This window comes from Parus major, chromosome 8, assembly GCF_001522545.3.
Source record: "Parus major isolate Abel chromosome 8, Parus_major1.1, whole genome shotgun sequence".
In the NCBI taxonomy this organism is placed as follows: Eukaryota; Metazoa; Chordata; class Aves; order Passeriformes; family Paridae; genus Parus; species Parus major.
The window spans coordinates 19,300,129-19,313,660 of NC_031777.1; the positions used below are offsets into that span (position 1 = coordinate 19,300,129).

The 13,532-nt window shown below is 40.3% G+C and overlaps 1 protein-coding gene across 5 annotated transcripts in view; it reads right to left on the minus strand.

Annotated features, from left to right (window-relative positions):
- Nucleotides 1-13,532, minus strand: part of PTGFR (prostaglandin F receptor) — a 43,707-nt gene that overhangs the window by 19,457 nt on the left and 10,718 nt on the right. For 3 of the 5 annotated variants that reach the window (XM_015636433.3, XM_033516375.1, XM_033516374.1), the window contains 2 exons: nt 13,317-13,389; nt 5,119-5,301 (listed from right to left, as the gene is read on the minus strand). The gene's annotated coding sequence lies outside the window, so the exon portion shown is untranslated. Of the gene's footprint in view, nt 1-793; nt 902-5,118; nt 5,302-13,316; nt 13,390-13,532 lie in introns of those variants that run through there. The other 2 variants (XM_015636435.3, XM_015636436.2) reach the window with 2 other exon arrangements.

Here is a 13,532-nt window from a genome sequence, read left to right on the forward strand (position 1 = left end):
TAAAAAAAAAAAAAAAAAAAATTAAAAAAAAAGGAAAAAAGAAAGAAGCAGGCGGTAATAGCCCGTATTACAAACTGCCGCTGAAGCTTCTCGGTTCCTGAGCTACACCGGGAACGGGGCACGCCGCACCGAGGAGACTCCGCCGCTCGGCAGAGCTCAAAGGAGCGCGGCCGGGGAACTCCTCAGAGGGAGCAGCGCACAGCAGCGTCCCTGAGCGACTCCCCGCGCCAGCCCCGCGCTCCGCGGGCACGGACAGACAGACACGGACAGACAGACACGGACAGACGGACACGGACAGACGGGCACGGACAGACAGACACGGACAGACAGACACGGACAGACGGACACGGACAGGTGGGTACGGACAGATGAGAACGGACAGGTGGGTACGGACAGATGAGAACGGACAGGTGGGTACGGAGAGACGGACACGGACAGACGGGCACAGACAGACGGGCACACACAGGCGGGCACACACAGGCGGGCACGGACAGGTGGGCACGGACAGCCGGGCACACACAGACGGGCACGGACAGACGGACACGGACAGGTGGGTACGGACAGATGGGCACAGACAGACGGGCACAGACAGGTGGGCAGCCCCGGTTCCGGAGGAGCGGCGCCCCCGCCCGCCCCCCGTTCTCCCTTAAGCGCTGCAGCGGCCGGGGGCGGAGCGAGCCCGATCGGCCGGGCACAAGTACCACGGACCCGGCCGGGCACAAGTACGAGTACCACAAGTACCACGGACCCGGCCGGCCGGGCCAGCCCCGCCGCGCCGCCGCTCCTTCCCTACCCCGGTCTCGGTGTCGGTGCCGGCCCCGCCGCCGCTCACGTTCGCTCCGTCCCGCGGGGCCGGAGAGAAGCGCAGCGCGGAGCTCCGCCGGCCGCCGCCGCTGCCGAGCCCCCTCCTGCCGGCGCCGCCCTCCCTCCGCCTTCCCACCCGGCCTCCCGTCCGCCCTCCCCGCCCGCCGCCCCCGGGACGCGCTCCGGCTCCGGCTCCGGCTCCGGCTGTGTCCCGGGGCTCGGCGCAGCCCTGGACAGGAGCGCTGCGGCAGCGCGGAGCCGGCCGTGCCGCGGCGATGTCTCCGGCAAGGAGAGCCGGGCTGCCGTGTCACATCACGGCCACAGGGCCACCCCAGCTAGGCAGGGCGAGCTCCTGCCTGCCAGGCTGCAGCCACAGCAGTGGCAACTCATGGGGCGGCCAAGGGGTCACATCTGTCCTCAGCCACAGCTTCACCTCTTCTTCACTTTCCACGTGCTTCTTCCCAACTGCGCACTTCAGCAGCTCGCAGGGAGCTCGGGAAGGGGTACCCCCAGGAATACCGTCAGGGATGCGGCTGGGCACATCCCTGGACACATGACACCTCCCGGGGCAGCTAACAGAACTAACAGCGCTCCTTGGACCATTTCTCCACTGGAGAAATACGATGAGAACACATCTAGATGAGGCAATAATGATATGAACGATAAGGCTGGAAATTCAAAGGTTGTTTCCCGTCATGCACTCAAGCTGTTACAACCTGAAGTTATAGATGACTTTCAAGTTCTTTAATCCATCAATGGCCTCTATGGGAACTTTATTAAGAACTCTTACTATAGAAGTAAGCCAAAATACAAAATCAATGTCAAATTATGAAACACAGTTGTGTTTCAAAAACTATTACAACTAACAAAATATGACAGAGTTTATCACAGGCTGCAATGATGAAGAACCTAAATTCGTTTTCATGGATACACAGTCTTGAGTGGTACTGTTCCTGGCACCACAAGACAATTACTTAAAAATTAAAATTCTCAAATGCACTAGTTTTTGTTTACCTTAGTATCTTAAATAATACAGTACAAGTTGCCTTTCTGTAATCCACCAGTGAGAAAATACAAGCTAGTTAAATCTATTTCTTCAAACGGTATTTAAAGTCACTTCCATAAACAGTTAAAAGCACCACATGAATGGCCTTCTTCAAAATGCTTCTCAGATTTTGGCATTTTATCATATAATGAGCAGAAATATTAAATTTGGTCTGATTGGTACCTATAAATTCCCATAAATTCTTTTTTAAGACAACAGGAAAAGATAAAAATATCTCAAAATACATTTTTGCCGGTTGAATTTCAGAGGAGAAGAGTTTATTTTATGTTCCCCTGCCCAGGGATAAATGGAGATGGAGATCTCAAACTACAAACAGCTTGCTCCATGCCCTTCTCCCCCAGATTTCTTCACCCAAAGATTCTGAAATTGCCCCCAGGCAATTTTGCTTGAAAAGAAGCAATGAGGTTAATACTTCAAGACTGCAGTCTGGGTGGTAGAAGTTGAAACAGCTTTATCAGGTAGATCAAGACCAAGGGAAGAACAGAAAAACCTCAAGACAGCTGTTTCAGTGTGGCTGTAAAAGTGTAGCAAGGGGAAAGCAAGCTTGTAGAGCAGCCTGCCAGGAGGAGGGAGAGTGGCGTTTCAGTTGCTGCAGAGATGGAGCAAAAAAGCAAGAAACAGTGTTAGGAAAGTAAATATAAGGTTCCATCTCGTTTTTCAGACAGGAGGCATTGAAGAGTGCTCCTGCATCTGCACAGCTGTAAGAGCACAAAGTGCCACATCCCAGCTTTGTGCTGTGAACAAGACAGCAGCCTGTTAAAGCATTGGCATAGGCAGGACAGATATGTCTGGGGCTCAGCCCTCTACATGTCTGTGAGCTCCTGATACAGGAATAACTTAAATAATGACTTCTCTGGAATGGGGTGGGTTAGTTGGATTATGGCTAAATAGGATGGAGATTTCAGAAGGTGTTGGAGGGGTGAAAACTGGCAGTGACAGCAGCAGAACTGAGTTTCTCTCACTGAGCAATGGTCAGCTCCTTTAATCTCCTACTGCTAATGAAAACAGGAGTGACCAAAAGTGTCCCATCACAGCCTCTGCTGTGGGTTCTGAATGAGCAGCCATTGCTTTCTTAGAGGGCAGCAATCTTTTCACAGGTCAAAGCCTAGGTGAGAGCTGTGGGAAAGGAGAGGAATGCAAATAAAAACAATAACTCTTCCTCCTTTTTCATCCACTCATATATTTCTTGTGCAGCCTTCAATGATAATTACTATATACTTTTATTTTATTCACAGTTCTTGCTGCAAAACGTTGGAAACCTTTTCCTTTTTGTACACAACAACAGTAAGTGTCATCTTCCCACTTAGTAAAATAGCAGTGATATAAAAGCCTTTATATTTCAGTGACAAAAGTTGTAAATCAAAATAACTATAGAGGGAAATTGTGAATATAGGACCAAATTTGGGGCACCTCAGTCAAATAAAGCTGTCAGCAAAAATCCTTCAGCTAAATGCCACCTTGTTCAACCCATAATTGTTTGAGATAAAAGAGATTTATGGGGCCACAGACACTGACAATGAGTCCTACAGTACCCATCCCCACAGAAGGTTAGAGTTACTGCCTTCCATTTCTTCAAAATTAACAATCCTTCAGGACTTCCTTCTCCTCTGGAATTAGTGCCCTGCCACCCCCAAAGAACAGCTTCTATCAAAGGTCCAACCATTCAAATGAAAAAGCTGATATCCATGTGAAGGTACAAAAGGAGTTCTGGATGAGGAGGAACTTATATCAGAAAGATTGTACATATTTTGAGGCATACATACCATTCTAAGGATTATATGGCTGAGAAAAAAGATTAATGCAAATGATGAGTTTCGAAGGGTCAATAACAAATGCTGACAGGTTGGGCAGAGGTTTGCTCTGTTCTGAAGTTAGCAATAGCCAGACAGCAGAAACACAGAGATAAAAAAATTATAGTCTTGGAAAATCTGAGTCACTTGTTAAGAACACCAGCATTACTAATTCTACTTGGATTTTTAGTGGTATTTTTTAGTATTCTCCTTATGAAATGAAGAATTATTTCCATGTCTTTTTTAAGGCTGTTAACTTGATTTTACAGCAGGTTTTCAAAGAGACTGGTTTTTAATCGTATAGTAGTGAAGGACAATTTGCAATCTCATTTCATTAAACAGTTAAGACTAATACGGGCTAATTTTGCTTGAGAAATTAATTACACCTCCTGTCTGGAAAATGCAATCAGAAAATTAGGTCAGTAATGTGGAAGGTGATCATGTACATATAAAATGGCAGTAAGTGCAAAACAAAGGAAAATAATAAAGCCTACAAATTCGTAGGCTTTCAAAGACACATAAATCTAGCAAATAAAGCTTCCTTAGGGTTGTGTGACTGTTCCTAAGTGTTGTGTAACTGTTGTATATCCTCAAGATCCTGCCTCAATAGTGTTAAAACTAAACAGTAAGTTTCTGCCCAAGCTAGGAATAGATTTTGTAAGAACTCATGCATGGTCATACTGGTGTGCAGTTAGACCATGCAGGTATCTGAAGCAAGTAATGGAAGTCAGAATATGTCTTCTTAAAGATCTGTCTCGGGATCCTGGGTTTGCTTGATTCTTGAGGAGGGAGGATAAAATACTTGCTGTATCCTGTCATATTCTAAATACGCATTTTAAAATATGTTAAGACAATTCACCAAATTTAAAGAAGTGTGGTTCAGCAGAATGCAGACAACTCACCCATGGCTTTGTCATTCCAATAACCACCACTCTGACCTTCATTCCTTACCATGAAGCAGTAAAACAGTCACAAATTGTGGCTTAAGTACTGCCTGAATTGGGACACTGGCCAATGCAGCTAAAGGAGGAAATTCCTAGGTAGTTAAATATAAATGAATGGTGTTTTGCAACAAGCCCCAGATCAGTTCAGGAGGTTGAAACCACCAACAAGCCAGTGAGCGTATTCAGTATCAGAGTGAAATAAAACCAAGAAAGGTCATCAGGAATCATAACAACAAACATGCATCTTTCTGTTGAGATTTCCACCTGCTGATATCTGAAAAGGGACTGTTTGCTCTTACTGGAAGTACAGCTGTGAATAATGGTGCTTTATTTTCTAAACATCCCTATCAGCAAGGAAGCTAAATTCTTTGCTTCTTGATAATGAGACATAGCTCCTGGCAAATGAGGTAAGAGTGGTAGACAGAAAAAAGAGGAAATATTCTCAATTTCCCAGGTGAGGTTTGGAGGAGGGAGAGGGGTCACTGAGGTTTGCTATCATTTGTGACATACATACTTGCATTGCAGATCTTTTCACTAGAAAGAGCAAAGACAGATTTTCTGGTTTAGTGTGATCTCACAAAAGGAGTCCAAGAAGTCCATTCAGAGGCAATCCTTTAGCCAAGGAGCTGATCATCAAATGGCTGATGGTACTATTGATGGTACTATTGGAACCAAGCAAACGTTGTTTCTGAGATACCTGCAAAGCAATTCCTTGATAAGCAAACCCAAAATTAAAGTGCTAAACTTCTGAAACAGCTGAATTTGACTGAGTCATCATTACCAAACTGTGCTAGCAGAGGAGGAGAGAGCCCAAGTATCCATCATCCAGCTATCAAAGAAACAGACAAAACTTCCAAATGGAAAAAAATTACCCAGAAGTTTCCAGTCAAAGTCAGAATATTTTCAATATGCCAGGATATTCAATACAACAATAACAACAAATGATTCTATACTGCCTTATTCACATTTGTTCTGAGCAATGTTTACATAAGCATAAAAATTAAGATGCCTCATATTGGTCAAATGATTCCCTAATGGATCATGACAAGCAATGCTAAATATTAGAAGTGGCTACTGAAACCTTTCATTACATCAGTGTATTGACTTGCATTTATTCCTGCTTAGAGATACACTTTCATCTTAATCACATACTGTTACTCTAAAATTATCTGATTGCTACAAACAGTGACTAATTTGGCTGTATCAGAAAGAACAGAAGGACAATAATCCTCCTTCTTCCTCATTTGTAAACCTTGTATTTGGTACTTTCTTGAACCTTTTTTGTTCTGGTATGACACTACAAAGCATACATGGGAGAGGATCAGCATCCTTCTGAGTGTGGTTTGATTCTTTTTTATGGGCAGTTTTATGTGTTACTTTGTAAAGTACAGCCTTTAGAAATGAGGGAAGGTGAACAGAATAAAAGCAATGTGATTATAGAGCAGGTGTATCCCTGAGGATGTTCTTCCTATAAACCTAGGAGTTTGAAAGGATTCCCTTCAAGAATTTATAGGATGCTTCATGTAGCAGTTCTGTACCCATTTATCTGACTAATGAATAGCAGATTAAACATTCTTTTAACATATTTTTTTAAGTTACATTTGACGTTTCAGAACCAAGGGTTGCCTCCTTTATGATTATGTACAGTATCCATTTTTTGTACTGCTGTAGACTCAATTTTTAAAAAGGTCAGAGGAGACACATATTGCCACTACTGACTGAATCTTTCCTGTTCAGGCTGGGGTAATTTGTAGTAAGTGGGTTTAATCAGAAGTGGAAATACAGTTCTGCACATAAAAATATCAATGTAATTTTCATTCATTTTAAATATATGGGACAAAATGTTCTCTTTTATGACTCACCTCTTTAGTATTTGGAGACATAAGAACAAACATCCTAACAAAATTATACTAAATTAACTCCTTTTAACTTCATAGTACCTCCTTTTCTCTTCTTCCATTCTCCAGGATGGAGACAATGCAGAAACAAGCCAGAAGAATATTTCATCAAGTATTTTTTTTTTATCAGTCTGCTTAAGTCAAATTAAATAAAGAAATAATTTCCTTCAAATTATCCTAACCTATTCTATTTATTTATTCTTCAACTGATGCTTGATACCCCAAGCTTGTCAATAATTAAGTCATTTGGAAACATCCTTAAAAAATGCTTGAACTTGGTCAGTCCTGAAGTGATTAGGCAGTTGGACAAGATGATCACTTTATGCCCCCTCCACCTTCTGTTCCATTCTGTTCCATTTTACTGAAATATTCTATTCTCTCCTATCCTATTCTGATATATCCTGCTAAGGAGGAAGGTTCCTTTGGTTTTCTGGTGTTTTTTTCCTCTGATTCTCCTCTTATCACTTTTCATGTTTCAAAGTAAAACTACTTCAGTGTTATTCTTTAAGTGTATCATAAAATACAAATCCAAAGTCCATTAAAAAGCAGGAGGAAGATGTTAAGTAACATCATGAGGTTTTGGCCTACAAAGTAAATGCCATCTGGTTAGGAGAAAAAGCAGCCCCAGAATAGTCAATGATTACATTTCAAATAAACAGTTCTCACCCTGAGCTATGCCACCACAGCTAGAGGTTGATAATGACACAAAAATATGTGATTGCTCCAAATAAATAATAGTTATCTGAATGTCTTATCATCTAAAAGCGAGGAGAAATAAATTTTTGTGATATACCAAAGTAAACTAAATTAAATCAGAGTAAGACAACAGCTTAGGCAAGCAAGTCTAATTTTAGGAAAAACTTCATGTTTTCAGAACACTATTTTTCCCCTAGACTCATACTTATCTTAAAGCATAGTAGGAACTTTAGACTCAACAACAATCCACAACCAGAAGCAAGAACTCAGCCTCAAGGCTTTCAACTAAGTGGAAGTGTTTGAATTTCCTGGAATAAGATAATTTCTTGAAGAAGAAATAAATTCACATTAATGAAAAGAAAGAACACTTATTTATGATGTGAAGAGGTATCTCTGTGGAAAGATTTAATTAAGAATGATCTAATTTTTGTATAAGTAGTTCTCACAGTGTTGGCTTACCTCAAGTAATATCTGTGCTAAAGAAAGCTGGTAAACAAGTTTATATCCTTAATTAGAATATATTAATGTGATAGGCAGCCATGTAACCATTCAGCTCTTACTAAATTAATACAATCTGCATAGATACAGCCTTAAGTCAAGCAGAAAAATTACCTATGAAATCTCAGTAAGCCAGTTACTCTTGATAAACAGTAGGATTTGATAAGCAGAGAGCTAATGAAAGATAATGATATTTTCAGTAATTGCATTAGTGGAGTTTCACTGGGGAGAAGAGAGAACAAGAAGGTGTTTGGAGAGGAACCAAAGTGTCAAAGCCTGAGAGCTTATTGTGAAGGAAGAGAGCAAAGGGGAATTCACATGCAGTCAACCCACGGATTTTCTTTGGCTTTGTTCTCTGAAGGGCAGAGGGCTGAATTTCTAGTTCAAAGGAAGTGTTCAGGTTCAGTAAGGAACCTCTACAGGACCGGATTGACCAAGCAAATTTCAGATGCAAGGATTTAGTAATCAGGAGGGCCCATGTGCCTCTGAAGGTGCAGGGACAGAGACAAACATCTGTGAGTCACACATTTGCAACCACACTCTCCAGCTTCACGTACTCAGAACAAAAAGCGTCCTAAAGGTCCTTAGAGGCCAGCAACACGTACTTGTACATAGTTATAAGTGACAGCAAGCACAGAAAGAGTCTGACTTCTGACTTTTGAAGAATTAGTAACTGGGCCTTCTTCAGCAGTTTGTGAGTCCATGAATAACACTACAGGTTGTAAAAACATGAGAAAGGCTGTTTTTTTTAATCACTAATTAGTAACAAAACAATTAATAGCATTTTAACATTCTAATTGCCTGGGGTCATAGCTAGTTAATAGTAAACCAAGAAATTATGCATCAGACTTCTACTTTCTAGCTTGGGAAAGTGGGCTAGGCAGGGCTGTTTACTTAGTAGAAGTAAAACAGTAAAAAACCACTTTTCTTCCAGAAGTAAAATGAAAAAAGAGACAAAATTAATCCATAATGCTAGCACTGTGTAGCACTGCAGTGGAAACAAGACAGCCATTGAGTAGCCTGATTTGGATCAGAAAAATGGATGATTCTGTAAGGCTGCTGGACAAGTACTATTTCTGCTGAAATTTGCCTAAGTAATCAACTATCAAGACCTTTATAAGAGGACATTTCATCCCATCCTGAGTAATAGCTTTGTTTCTTCTACTTTCCTTTTTAACTTTCCTTTGCCAGCATGAGATCAGAGTTATTTCCTTCTGGCAGTTACTCAGCCCTTAGGATGAAGGGTGAACATTGAGCCCTTACTGCTTTGGGTCCTGCTGCACCTGAGCTGTACTCAGGGGGTAAAAACTGACAGTGAATCTCCATGTTTCACTTTGGATGGCTCCCAGACTTTGATTTATTTTTCAAGAAGGTCAGTTTTTCCTATATTTTTTCTTAGCTTCCACAGCTAAATATGTGATCTCTTCTGAGGTCTTCTGAAGATCTTCCATTATCTCTGATAAAAAAGGAATTATTTAGGAAAATATGTTACTGTTTCTTAACATCTAGAAAAATTTAGATAGCTCTGCCTTGCTAGCACAGATGACCAAGAGTTTGGAAAGAATTAAATATAGATAAGAATTAAGGTCTTGGAATGAAAAATGTGAATTTTGAGGGAATGCTGTAAATTTATCAAACCTGACTAAGCAGAAATTAAGTGGGAAATGAAATTATATGCTACATGAGCATAAATGCCAAAAACAAGAAAGAAAATGTTAAGGGTGAAGCTCAAGGAGAAAAAACGAGTTCTAACTGGACTAGATTGAGCAATAGAAAATATCAGAAGAATGTAGTAAAATGAGAGGTGGGCAGCTGTGATGTGTTCTGGTAGGGTGCTGATGCAACGCTGAGCAGGAGAGACAAACCTGACTGCCCAGTTGAAACACACAAATGTCATTTCAGCATTTTTTCAGTTTATTTAATTTTTTATTTTTTTTTTGGCATTGGAACAAGTGGTTTGTTGTTTGGTTGGGGTTTTTATTTTGCTTTTTTTTGCATCTTAAAGGCCAGGGGAAAAAAAAAATTAATGAGTCATGGAAGACTAGATTGGCATGAGTCGATTTGGTTTTCAAATGAGAATGGAAAGGTAACATTTATAGAAAGACACCATAGTTCATAGTGGTAACACAGGCCACTGGCATTTTGGGGAAGATACTAGCAAGCTATGAAAACAAGAAAAGAAATTTCAATGCTTGAAAAGAGAAAATATTTTTATTTAATGTTTCCCACTTTCTGAAAATAAACACTATCATTTTTTTTAATCTACTTCTTAAATAGTAACAGCTACATCCTAAATTAGGAATATAAAATCAACCATAACAATATTACACTTCTAGATTGATTATAGAACTTCTGTTTTTTCTAAGAGCATATCAATTTAAAATTGGCTATTTGTTGTTCATTGAGTATATTATGTGAAATATATTTCCTTGGCAACTGTATTTTTCATATGGATTGATTGATTGATTGATCATAATGAATGAAATTATGGCGTTTTAACTTTACTGAACTATTAAGTCACAAGTTAATCTGGGACTGCACATCCCATGGAAACATCATACTTTATACAGATCAATGAGTAAGAATTGTTTTTAAAATTCCATACTTGAATGAAATAAATACAAATGGAGAAATTGTGGCTGAATGAAACTACTGACTCTTTCATGATATCTTCAATGACCGAAGGCCAGTTACTGTTTGCAAATTTCATGTTTCCATTTTTTACTTTGAAAATGATTTTTTCATTATTTGAATGTGAAAACAGAATATTCCAGCAAGCCAAGTACAGTGGATGTCACAGGGAGAGGAACACACACCATAAGCAACATACAGTATTAAAAAAGAACAGGCCAAAGTGACTCAGAGGTTGGTCAGATCACAGAGTACAGCGTTTTTTGTTTGCCAGAACCTACTCTTTTGATGAAATTCATTGTCAGCTCTTTACAGTAAGTAATATTTAATGTTTTGCAGAAGTTCTCTGTTCTTACATTTGGTGAGGCATATTGATAGTGGAATAAAATCTGGAGGCAAGCTGCTGAGGCCCTGATTCGTTGTGTAGCAGTTTAGCCATATTCAGTGTCACATGGGAATGGACTCCATCAATATCCATGAGTTGTTAATACCTTCATAAAATGTATGTTATCATTTTTGGGAGCAGATAAACTGTAGCTGAACCCATGAAGAGAGAAAAGTTTTCCTAACTGAGCCAACATTACCAAAAAAAGACCCAAAAACCTAACTAAAACCAAACCCTAAAACAGCAAAACCCTAATAGTAATAGATTGTGGGACAATCTTCTTTTCAAAAATTCAGTAATGACCCAAAACATAATGATCCAAACAAATAGTCCTGCCACTGCCTCATCATCTTGAGCAAACAGCAAATTAGTCTGCACTCTCCATAAAGAGAACCCCTAACTGCACACAGAATTTGTGCCAGGACCACATGGTGACAATCTGGCAGAGCCCTCTTGTCACAAACTGCCACACTGTCACACAGCTGAGTCAGGTCTTCAGGTTAGCCATTGCACTTTTAGACATCCTAATAAAAAAAAAAAATCTATTAAAAATACTAAATTCTATTGAAGAACTATTTTCCTTAGAATTAGTGGTTTTCTGAGTCAGAGGGAAAATGAGTTACAGATTGGAACACAGAATATAACCATGCAGCAGCACCACCATTGATTTAGGCTTTGCTAAACGAGCAATTAAGTTATTTACCATTGCACAATTAAGCCCTCACTAAAACAGAGGAAAATCATGTTGCATTTCCCTAGAACGTTTCTGGGGACAAGCTGTACCCAAGAGCCAAGCTGGTGCAGAAGGCAAAAGAGAGAAGCTCTAATTAAAACTTGCTTCATTTAAATACTCACAAAGAAGTCAGCCATGCTGCTGAATTTCAGGTGTGGATATAGATAATAAAATGGGGCTTACAGAAATAACAGGACATCAACAACATCTTTCTAACAGCAGATAATTTAGGCAGTGAATCAGTAATAAAAATATTAAAGCTTATGGGTCATATTCATTTAAATGAGAAATTATGGGCACGTAGGATCTCCATTTCATTTTATTTTTGAAAGGAAAAAAAAACTGCTTTACATATTTCTGTACATGGTTCAAGAACTTAATCAGCCATTCTCTAGAAAAATCCTACTCCAAGCTAATGGGTGTGGGTTAATGAGAATTCTGTAGCAGGGTATTTTGTTACATTTTTTCATACTTTCATACATAGTCACAATGAGGTGGCTAAACTACAGGACTGAAGTATATAATTTTTTGGCTAGATTTAGGACCAGGGTTTTCCCAAGAAAAGTGTTACAGCCGTGCAGTTCTGTTGCCCCTTCCCTGGGCTGACATCCATCTCCCAGTGCTGGGTGGGTTTCACTCACCAGTTCTGATGGTGCTCATCCAACACCACCATTTCCAGCACCAGTTCTGACTCTCATTTATTACTGAGAGAATTTTTGTTAATGAAGTCTTCTAGTATCAGAAAAAAAGAAAACCATTACCTGCTTTGCAGCATAAGAATACTTAGCAACGGGTCAGGAGAGTGCAGGAATAGAAAATCAGGAGTGGTACAAGTGTGGGAACTGCTTGATTTGAATGCCTGGGGTGCAACAGGGCTCTGTGCAGGCTCAGCACACAGATCAGCAAGGTTATATTCAGCCATAAACCAGAACTGCCTCCAGATCCCTTCCTCTGGGTGCTAAAGTCGAGCACTTTTAACCACCTAGGACTGTGCTCAAGTTCTCCTGGTGACCAGTTAGACACAGCAGAAAGAAAAGTTACCAAATGTGGGGAAAACTGTGGTATTCAGAAACAATTTGGGTTTTGTTTTGTATGGGAATTCAGGATTGAACATTTAGAAAAAAAAACAAAAACAAAAGCACCAAAAATCACTTATACCAAGCAATACACCAAAACCCCTCTCCTGTTCAGAAAACTGATCTAAAAATAGAGATTGGAAATATATTACCTGTTTTACTAAACTTTAAGGGGCATTTCTTTGTGAAATATTATACCTAAATCAGTTCATATTTGCAATTATGCTGAAATAAAGTTAATTAAAGCTCAAATTCATACTACTACATATTTTTCCCATGTGTATGATGTTGACAGGAGCATATCTGCATCAGAAATTAAATTTCTGCCTTCTTTTTTCCAGTGGGCCTGAATTTCACTGAGTAATTCACTCAGGAAGGAATTAAAATTCTAACACAGCACTAATTTTTCTACAAGCAGACACTGTTACAGCTGACATTTATATTTCATGCTCGTTTTCTTGTACTTCACACAAAATCTCCTTAGAAAGCAAGGGCCCTAAACACTTGAATCACATTGAGGATGTTGTGAATCAGACCCACAGCAGAGAGCCTGATTGCATTTGGAAAAGAGTAATTCCAACAGGTTTGAGCAGCTGTAGTCTATATCTCATCCTTTTCCCTGAAATTCTGATTAAATATCATAGAGTGCACTCTCACTGGTGTCCTGTGTTGGCCACAAAATCAGCCTCCATGAGGGTTCACAGCTCAGCAGGCTGAGGTTTTGCTGTCTCAAACACTTTATCATGACACATGAAAACCAGGGACCCTTCATCAATAAATGTAAACAGTGCTCACCTCCTGCTTCTGGAGCTTCTGCCAAAGGAACTGCAGGTCATCTGGATCAGACACTTGTCTGGTTTCGTCCTTTCTGCAGGGAAAAAAAAAATGCATTCAATGATTTGCCTTGACCACAGACTAATAAGAGAGTGAACAGTTCCCATGGATCATCTGATTCAGCCATTTTTATTTTGTTTAAATGTCCAGATTGCCTCCTTGTGATCCCTTCAGACA